Source organism: Protopterus annectens, chromosome 5.part0, assembly GCF_019279795.1.
Source record: "Protopterus annectens isolate FY-2018-M chromosome 5.part0, PAN1.0, whole genome shotgun sequence".
Lineage (NCBI taxonomy): Eukaryota > Metazoa > Chordata > Ceratodontiformes > Protopteridae > Protopterus > Protopterus annectens.
Genome location: NC_056735.1, coordinates 1,100,577,760 through 1,100,589,144, shown reverse-complemented (window position 1 = coordinate 1,100,589,144; position 11,385 = coordinate 1,100,577,760). Strand labels below are relative to the sequence as shown.

Below are 11,385 nucleotides of genomic sequence, written 5' to 3'. Positions count from 1 at the left end.
CTGGAAAGACCCCAAAAGTACCTCACCAAGAGGATCAAAGGGCTCAAACAGATGCCATATGCTGCCCGGTTAAAGAAACTCCAGCTCTACTCAATGGCATACCGCCTGCTCAGAGGCGATCTGTGCCTGATGTATAAAGCCATGTCCAACCCAGAATTAATGGACATGCTGCACCTCAGAAAATCAAATCCCATCGAGCTACGCTCGAGAGACTTGAACCTCAGCACTGAAATAAATAGGACATGCTGGAGGGACAGATTCATAACCCAGAGACTCCCTTCACTCTGGAATAAAATCCCAGTCCAGGTTAGGCAGAGTCCCTCATTGACTCTCTTCAAGAGGAATCTTGATGAGTGGATGGGAGATCGTAGGTTTACCCCGGGTATCACTTCTGTGTCACTGTTAGACAGAGGCACAGTATACTAACCTCGAAAAAGGGCATAGCAAAATTAATTTAAAATGGGTGGCGAAAGACAAACACACTCTGGCTAGGCTTATAAATGCCCTAGGGCAGATAGCCTAGTATGAACCTATGAACCTATAAGCCAGACCAATTATCCAAACAATAACAGTGGCAGGAATGCCCTGGCTAGATTAGACCAGTTCAATTCACTTTCTCTCACTAAGAAAACAGATAGGCCTCTAGACAAAGGATTTCACTACAAACTGAGGTCAACACTAATAACAGATATTCAGCTTTATCACACAACATAAAAGTGAATAAAAAACAGTTGTACTGATTACAGAGATATTAAATCAAAAGTGCAGACAATCATTGAGAATAAACTCAATTTTTCTAAATATCACATGAGGGAGTAAGTCAGTCTCTCTACAAAAGCTTGAGCAACAGGTATATCTGATGTAAAACACTGGCTATTGAAAGCACAGAAACACTAACCAAACCAATTATCCAAACAATAACAGTTGCAGGAATGCCTTGGCTGGATTAACCCAGTTCAGTTGACTTTCTCTCACTAACAAAACAGATAGGCCTCTAGACAAAGGATTTCACCACAAACTGAGGTCAAAACTCATTGCCATAAACAAACTTTACAACAAAAGAAAGAAACTGTTGCAGAAAAGAGGAAAATCTCAGGATGCAAAAAACTTCCTTACCAGCCTCAGTAAGAAACTGAGATCCCTCATAAAATCCTCCAAAGCTAGTTACGAAAATAAAATTGCCAAAGATTCCAAAGACAACAACAAGGCATTCTATAACTATGTCAAGAATCTAAATGGCAATGCTCAGATCTGCTCTGAGCTAAAACAGAATGGCATTAAATATACTGATCCCAAGGATATTGCCAATATCCTGGCAGATCGATTCAGTGCCAACTTCACCCCTCTCACCCCTAAATGGCCCATCTCAATACCGGAAGGGTGCCAAATTCCTGTAATACTCGTCACACAGGTAAAAAATGCACTCTCCAAAGCTAAGAATACAGCATCCATGGGACCAGATGACATCCCAGGCTGTGTACTACATGAACTACAATATGAACTGGCACCTCACCTAAGTGTCATGTTTAATCATAGCCTCACCTCAGGTTTCGTGCCCACTGAGTGGTGCACAGCTACAGTTATCCCACTCCACAAGGGGATCCACCTTGGATCCTGGAAACTACCATCCCATCAGTCTGACAAGCCTTATCTGCAAGGCCATGGAGTGTATTATCATGGAACTTATAAACAAAGACATTGGCAACCTTCAAACACTGGACCCCACCCAGTTTGGGTTCGTGAAGGGCCGATCTTGTCTCCTGAACTTGATTGACTTCTTCGAATCAGTCTCCAGAGCCATGGACAAGGGTAAGGTGGTCCACACAGCCTATCTAGACCTTGCCAAGGCCTTTGACACCATCCCCCACTCTGGAATCATACATAAACTTACTAAGCTGGGCATTAATCCCTACATCACCCAATGGGTTGCTAACTGGCTTACTGATAGAACCCACACTGTAAAAGTAGCCGACTCCAAATCCAGCTCCAGACAAGTGACCTCAGGGTTCAGTCCTGGGACCACTCTTGTTTGGCATCTACTTCTCTGAAGTACAGGCCAACACTAAGGGACTCTGGATAACAAAGTTTGCAGATGACTGCAAACTGGCAGCCATTAATGAATCCCCAAATGATGTGGATACTCTACAAAAGGGCCTTACAGAAACAGATGCTTGGTGCCAGAGCCATGGGTTCAAGCTCAATGCCAAGAAATGTATAGTTACCCCCTTTGGGAAAAAACATGTATCTGTGAATTACCATATAGGTGGCAGTACACTAAACACTGAAAGTTTGATAAGAGACTTAGGGACACAGGTGGACAGTGGTCTCACCTTCGATAACCACATCGCCACAACAGTCAGGAAATCCTTCTATGTGGCACACCTCATCACTAAGGGCTTTTCATCCAGAAAAAAGGAGGTCATTGTCCCACTGTACTCATCCCTCATTAGACCCATTATAGAATACAATGCCCCATTTGGTATGTACCTCTCAACACATCTGCTACAACTGGAAAGGCCACAGAAATACCTCACTAAAAGAATCACAGGCCTAAAGTAGATGCCCTACGCTGACCGCCTTAAAAAACTCCAGCTATACTCTGTCGCATATCATCTACTCAGAGGCGATCTTTGCTTAACATACAAGGCCATGTCAAACCTAGAGCTGTTGGACATGCTACACTTAAGGAAATCCCAATCCCTCAGAGCCACAAGCTCCAGGAATCTAAACCTTGTCATCACAATAAACAAAACATGCTGGAGGGATAGGTTTCTGACCCAGAGACTCCCCAGACTCTGGAATAGATTGCCCATACATGTCAAGCAGAGTGCCTCTTTGGTCCTCTTCAAAAGGAACCTTGACAATTGGATGGGAGAAAGGAAATTCACCCCGGGGATCATGTCAGTTGCCCTGCTAGACAGGGGTCCAGGGAAGTAAATAGTGTGGGAAGAAATAGCCAGGGAATTGTTATGGCTAGGCTTGTATAGGCCCTAGGGCTGATAGCCTAGTACCAACCTATGAACCTTTACCACACAACAAAAAGGAGAGTAAAAAGCAGTTGTACAGATTACAGAGATATTATATCAAAAGTGCAGACAATAATTGAGAATAAACTCTTATCTTTTCTAAATATCACAGAAGGCAGTAAGTCAGTCTCTATATAACAGCTTGAGCAACAGGTTTATCTGATTTAAAACACTGGCTATTTAAGGCACAGAAATGGAAATCAGACCAATTATCCAAACAATAACAGTAGCAGGAATGCCCTGGCTAGATTAGAACAGTTCTGTTCACTTTCTCTCACTAAGAAAACAGATAGGCCTCTAGACAACGGATTTCACTATAAACTGAAGTCAACACTAAAAACAGATATTCAGCTTTATTACACAACAAAAAGGTGAGAAAAACAGTTGTACTGATTACAGAGATATTAAATCAAAAGTGCAGGCAATAATTTAGAATAAACTTGTATATTTTCTAAATATCACAGCAGGCAGTAAGACAGTCCCTCTGCAACAGCATGAGCAACAGGTATATCTGATTTAAAACACTGGCTATTTAAGGCAGGGAAAGAGAAACCAGACCAATTATACAAACAATAAGAGTTGCAGGAATGCCCTGTCTAGATTAAACCAATTCTGTTCACTTTCTCTCACTAACAAAACAGATAGGCCTATAGACAAATGATTTCACTACAAACTGAGGGCAACACTAAGAGATATTCAGCTCTATCACACAACAAAAAGGAGAGTAAACAGTTGTACATATTTCAGAGCTATTAAATCAGAAGTGCAGAAGATAATTGAGAATAAACTATTATCCTTTCTAAATATCACAGCACAGCAGGCAGTAAGTCAGTCTCTCTGCAACAGCTTGAGCAACAGGAATATCTGATTTCATATCTGACCTCATCTATCTATATATATATATATATATCCATCTTTGCTTTTATATATTTATATATATATATCCATCTTTTCATATTCATCTATGTCTATCAACTTAGCATATATTTGTATGTATGCATATATTAGTTTTTTATATATATGTATGGCTTTTACACTTTTTGCACATATGTCAAACTTTTTATGTATGGTTTTTAGATGTTTCATATGTTTATATATTCATACATTTTTCTTTAATAGTTACAATATTGGAAGATGTGTTATATATATATATATGGACTTAGAGTGCACAATGTGTCTGCAACATCTGAGTACTTACTCTTACATATTTTCATATATTAGATTTAAGCTGTTTGCCTCATGGATCTTTTTCATATATGTATGGTTCTTTGCAGTTCTTGCACATATGTCAAATTCTTTATGTGTGTTTTTTAGATGTTTTATATGTTATATGTTATATATATATATATATATATATATATATATATATATATATATATATATATACATTAATTTTAAAAGGTATAATATTGGAAGATGTGCTATATATATGGACTTAAAGTGCACAATGTTGTTTACAACATCTGAGTATATATTTCTACATATTTTTTATATATTAGATTTAAGCTGTTTGCCTTAAGTACTATGTGGATTATTTATATGTATTTAGTAGTTTCAACATTTCCCTTTTAAAATACTCTCCCATTTTATTATTTTACTAATTGCTTAATTGATATGCTTATATATTTTGAACATTTTAAGTCAGAATTTGTTAAGAGATCTGAGGAAGCTGATTACAACGAAAGCGCTTATCTCATGGAATAAAGTTTTGCTTTTTCATACATCTACTTCGTGATTTGTTGAGAACATTACTGGATATCCCTGGATTATTCATTGTACTATCACAGTTTGGCAAATTCATTGATATATTTGCTTCGCTCCTACTTGTTTTCTTTTTGACTAATATTTATTTATGCAACTTGGTAAGGAGCGTTTACCTGGCTGGTAGCGTTTCATCTACAGTGTTATTTTTATCGTTCTATATATCGCCACCAGCAGGAGCAGATTGTTTATATTGTCATGGCCAACATTGAGCTCGATTATGTTCCGCGAGGTGAACACCAGCAGAATGATGCCCTTAGGAAAAGATTTTGGCAATACCTTGATGGTACTATGAATGCCTCTTGGCATTTTGAGAGTTTGGCACCCACTGATGATGTCACAGCTGTGACCGGTGATATGGAGAGGTTGCATAAATGTTTGGACGAAATGGAGAAGAGCTTTTTTAAGTTAAAACGTCTTCAAGTGCAATGGATGCACCTACAGTTCTGCCTTGACAAAAAGATAATTCCATGCGGTCTTCACGTTTTTAATATGCCTAGCCAGGGTCGCGACTACCCGGATTTGCTAGCAGCATGGCAGAAAATCAATCTGGAAGTTAGTCGTAAGTACTTAAAATTACTTATTGACTTCTTCCAACCGGAAGAAGCTATTTTGACTGAAGATATCAACAGAAAACAGTGCATAGTGTTTAAAGAATTTGCTGATGACATTGTACAGCTGCTTTTTGAAAATTTGTTGGATGGCGTTCTTGCACTTGAACGCAAGCTGTTACAGCAGAAGAGACACAAAATTATTAGAGACTTAAACGATTTTAAAATGGGCCATGTCTTTGCATGGCCCAGGTATGGACATACTAGTATTAATAATAATGTGAATTCTGATTTTACTAATGGTGATAGGAGTCGGAATGTACCCTCTATTAATTCTATTAACTCTGTTAAACCACAGTTAACACAACATGGCCATGCAGGGGATAGGAATGTTGTTTATAGTGAGACTCAAGCACTATTAGTGAATGATACCAATATGAATGTGAACGATGTTATGGCAAACAGGACACAGTCGAAATGTTTTGTAGATAAAGTTAACACTGAGCAGACAAGCACATTGAAAGGGACAATATCTAGAACTGAAGTTGTGAATGTGACATTAAATGGAGAGGCTATAGAACCTGATGGAATGACAAATAACATAAATGATTCAGTAGATGTAATTCATCTAATACATCCCAGTATGCACTCAGAAACTAATTTGTTTCCCACAGTACAAATAGTCAAAGATAAACCCATATGTAGAGAGCCTGAGGCTGAACCAGTAGTTAGACCAAAAGCACTGAGTAATTTAGTAGATTCATGTTTAGATGTGAACTCGCATGTTTCTTTTCCCTTACCAGTTCGTCTAGAAAAGGGTCCAAGACGGACACATTCCATGAGCCGTGGCCGGCAAAAGAGGAAGTTTTCAGGGGAATTCTTACCGAACCAAACCCTGAAAAAGATGTGGAACAGCAAGGACAAGCGTTAGTTTTTAATTTATCTAGTGTAATTTTAACAGAAGATGATATGAGGCTATTAAGCAAGGGGTTGAATTTTATTCCCAAAAGCCGTAGTACATTGACAAAAATGATAGTAGATTTGAAACTATTTTGTAGAAATATTATGCTCAAATTTCTATATAAAGATTCTAGTATTGGGGCTTCACAAGATAGAGGCTTTATTTTTAAAAACTTAAGTGAATATGTACCTACACATCATCCGTTAGTAGAAACGTTTTTACGTTTGACGGAGGAAGAATTATATAGATACTATAATGGAAATTCTAACAATAGATTCATGAAGAAAGATAACCTTACTTGTAAGGAGAGATTGAGTCTCAAAAAGTTACAGGATGATTCTACCATTATTATTAGACCAGCAGACAAAGGTGGCCGTGTCGTAGTCATGGATGTATTGCATTATTATAATTCCATGCGGATCATGTTAAATGATTCCTCTTATCAAGCTACTACAGTAGATGTGTCTCAGGATGTTATTAGATACATAAGTGACACCCTCCTGGACATTTACAAGAGCCAATTGATTGATAAAGATTTGTATGAATATCTTACTATTAAAGCACCTATCATCCCCATTATGCATGGCTTAGCGAAGATACACATGGATGCTCGGGGCCCACCTATGAGACCAATAGTTTCTGGTCGAGGATGGGTCACTGAACACCTTTCAGTATACATAGAGAAAAACTTGAGACCGATCCTTAATACTAATGCATTTGTATTGAAGGATTCTAAACAGTTTTTGATAGAATTATACGAATGTGTTAAACATCACAATGTTTTAGAAGATTATGTATTTGCTACTTTTGACATACAGTCACTGTTTACAGTCATCCCCAATACAATAGGACTTAGTTATATATTTGAATATCTGAGTGAACATAGTGATTGCACTACTGTTAAGATTGACCTATTGGTGCATTTCCTGGAGTTGGTCTTAGAAAATAATTTGTTAATTTTTGATGATAAGATCTATAAACAGTTAGATGGCGTAGCAATGGGCACACCGTGTGCCAACAGCTACGCCAATATGTTCCTAGCCTATTGGGAGGAACATAGTTTATTCCGAGAGGCTTTATTTAGGGAACACGTTGTTTTCTATCGTCGTTTCGTTGACAACGTTTTTGTTCTTTGGAAAGGGACCATTGAACAGCTCAATTTGATGTCAAATATCATGAACAATTTAACTAGCTATCTTAAATTCACCATGAACTACTCATCAGATAAGATAGCGTTCTTAGACCTTTACATTGAGAAACTGTCTAATGGTCTTATTAATACTGGAGTTTTTAGGAAAGCTTGTTATTGTAATTCATTATTAATGAGATCAAGTATGCATCCACCTTTTGTTTTTAAGAATATTATGAAGGGGCAGGCTATTAGAGCCTCCAGGTTAAATCCGACAGATGGAGGATTTTTGGTTGAATTAGATGATTTAAAAAATAGGCTGTTACACAGAGGGTACAATATTAATGAAGTTACTCACTCTTTAGAACAAACGCATGATCTATGACATACGGTAGCCACACCATACTTTGGACCTTCAGACGTCCTGGGAAACATTAACAGGCATATGATTCAACATCCCACCACTAAGTTTTTAACCACTTTCACTTCAGATTATCTAGAAGTTAGAGAAATTATTAGCAGGTATTGGTCCATCTTTCAGGTGGATGATGACCTGAAGAACATAGTGGGAGATATTCCCAGATTTCAATACAGGAATAAGAATAACCTAAAGAGGATGTTATGTTACCCAAGGCAGGGAAAGAAGGATAAGATGACAGGACACACTGAGCCCTGTGAACATTGTAATTTTTGTTCATTTATTGACACTAATGATGATTTTATACATCCAGATTCACAGATAACTATTAGGACGAACGTCATTGCAAACTGCATGATGTGCCATGTAGTATACCTTGCTGTTTGTCAGATTTGTTCCTGTTTCTATGTGGGCAAAACAAACCGCCCACTTAGAGACAGAGTAAGGGAGCACATCTACCACATCAAGAAAGGATCATTATACAACGCTTTGGCTAAACATGTCAGTCTCTTTGGGTATACACATAAGTTTCTTTTCAGGGTTCTAGAGGTCATATTTCCGAACAAGAGAGGGGGTGACATAAGGACATACACTGAAAATAAGGAGAGTGACCGGATTGTTCTCCTCAGAGCTGATAGTGGGTATGGTTTAAATGAGAGAGCCTCAATAAAACCTAGGCTTAGGGGACGTAGAAACATCAGATGAATTACTATTTGGAATGCACACTCAATATTACATATGAGTGAATGCGTTTCTTAATATTTCCATGGCCTATGCCTAACATACACATACATATACCTCATCTATCTATATATATATCCAGCTTTGCTTTTATATATTTATATATATATATCCATCTTTTCATATTCATCTATGTCTATCAACTTAGCATATATTTGTATGTATGCATATATTAGTTTTTTATATATATGTATGGCTTTTACACTTTTTGCACATATGTCAAACTTTTTATGTATGGTTTTTAGATGTTTCATATGTTTATATATTCATACATTTTTCTTTAATAGTTACAATATTGGAAGATGTGTTATATATATATGGACTTAGAGTGCACAATGTGTCTGCAACATCTGAGTACTTACTCTTACATATTTTCATATATTAGATTTAAGCTGTTTGCCTCATGGATCTTTTTCATATATGTATGGTTCTTTGCAGTTCTTGCACATATGTCAAATTCTTTATGTGTGGTTTTTAGATGTTTTATATGTTTTATATATATATATATATATATATATATATATATATATATATATATATATACATTATTTTTAAAAGGTATAATATTGGAAGATGTGCTATATATATGGACTTAAAGTGCACAATGTTGTTTACAACATCTGAATATATATTTCTACATATTTTTTATATATTAGATTTAAGCTGTTTGCCTTAAGTACTATGTGGATTATTTATATGTATTTAGTAGTTTCAACATTTCCCTTTTAAAATAGTCTCCCATTTTATTATTTTACTAATTGCTTAATTGATATGCTTATATATTTTGAACATTTTAAGTCAGAATTTGTTAAGAGATCTGAGGAAGCTGATTACAGCGAAAGCGCTTATCTCATGGAATAAAGTTTTGCTTTTTTATACATCTACTTCGTGATTTGTTGAGAACATTACTGGATATCCCTGGATCATTCATTGTTTGGCAAATTCGTTGATATATTTGCTTCGCTCCTACTTGTTTTCTTTTTGACTAATATTTATTTATGCAACTTGGTAAGGAGCGTTTACCTGGCTGGTAGCATTTCATCTACAGTGATTTAAAACATTGACTATTCAAGGCACATAAACAGAAATCAGAACAATTATACAAACAATAACAGTGGCAGGAATGCCCTGGCTATATTAAACCAGTTCTGTTCACTTTCTCGCACTAGGAAAACAGATAGGCCTCTAGACAAAGGATTTCACAACAAACTGAGGTCAACACTAATAACAGATATTCAGCTTTATCACACAACATAAAGGTGAGCAAAAAACAGTTGTACTGATTACAGAGATATTAAATCAAAAGTGCAGATGACAATTTAGAATAAACTCTTATCTTTTCTAAATATCACAGCACAGCAGGCAGAAAGTCTGTCTGTCTGCAAAAGCTTGAGCAACAGGTATATCTGATTTAAAACACTGGCTTTTTAAGGCACAGAAACAGAAACCAGACCACTTATCCAAACAATAACATTGCAGGAATGTCCTGGCTGGATTAAACCAGTTCTGTTCACTTTCTCTCACTAAGAAAACAGATAGGCCTCTAGACAAAGGATTTCACTACAAACTGAGGTCAACACTAACAGATATTCAGTTCTATCACACAACAAAAGGAGAGTAAAAAAACAGTTGTACAGACTACAGAGATATTAAAAATAAAGTGAAGAAGATAATTGAGAATAACCTATTACCTTTTCTAAATATCACAGCAGGCAGTAAGTCAGTCTCTCTGCAACAGCTTGAGCAACAGGTATATCTGATTTAAAACACTGGCTATTTAAGGCAGAGAAACAGAAATCAGACCAATTATCCGAACAATAACAGGTGCAGGAATGCCATGGCTAGATTAAACCAGTTATGTTCATTTCTCAGGTTTCGTGCCCACCGAGTGGCGCAGAGCTACAGTTATCCCACTCCACAAGGGGGGATCCACCTTGGATCCCGGAAACTAACATCCCATCAGTCTGACGAGTCTTATCTGCAAGGCCATGGAGCATATTATCATGGAATTTATAAACAAAGACATTGGCAACCTTCAAACACTGGACCCCACCCAGTTTGGGTTCGTGAAGGGCTGATCTTGTCTCTTGAACCTGATTGACTTCTTTGAATCAGTCTCCAGAGCCATGGACAAGGGTAAGGTGGTCTACACAGCCTATGTAGACCTTGCCAAGGCCTTTGACACCATCTCCCACTCTGGAATCATAGATAAACTCACTAAGCTGGGCATTAATCCCTACGTCATCCAATGGGTTGCTAACTGGCTTACTGATAGAACCCACACTGTAAAAGTAACCAACTCCAAATCCAGCTCCAGACAAGTGACAAGTGGAGTACCTCAGGGTTCAGTCCTGGGAACGCTCTTGTTTGGCATCTATTTCCATGAAGTACAGGCTAACACTAAGGGACTCTGGCTAACAAAGTTTGCAGATGACTGCAAACTGGGAGCCATTATTAAATCCTCAAATGATGTGGATACTCTACAAAAGGGCCTTACAAAAACAGATGCTTGGGCCAGAGCCATGGGCTCAAGCTGAATGTCAAGAAATGTATAGTTATCACATTTGGGAAAAAAACATGTACCCATGAATTACCATATAGGTGGCAGTACACTAAACACCGAAAGAGTGATAAGAGACTTAGGGACACAGGTGGACAGTGGTCTCACCTTCTATAACCACATCGCCACAACAGTCAGAAAATCCTTCTATGTGGCACACCTCATCACTAAGGGCTTTTCATCCAGAAATAAGGAGGTCATTGTCCCATTGTACTCATCCCTCATTAGACCCATTATA

General features: G+C 37.4%; 1 long non-coding RNA gene across 1 annotated transcript; it reads left to right on the top strand.

The window, feature by feature from the left end:
* The first annotated feature begins 1,490 nt into the window (after positions 1-1,490).
* On the top strand, positions 1,491-10,530 carry LOC122802061. The gene is made up of 2 exons (XR_006364865.1): positions 1,491-1,547; positions 10,460-10,530. It is a non-coding gene; the product is annotated as an uncharacterized LOC122802061 (long non-coding RNA).
* The last annotated feature ends 855 nt before the right edge of the window (positions 10,531-11,385 follow it).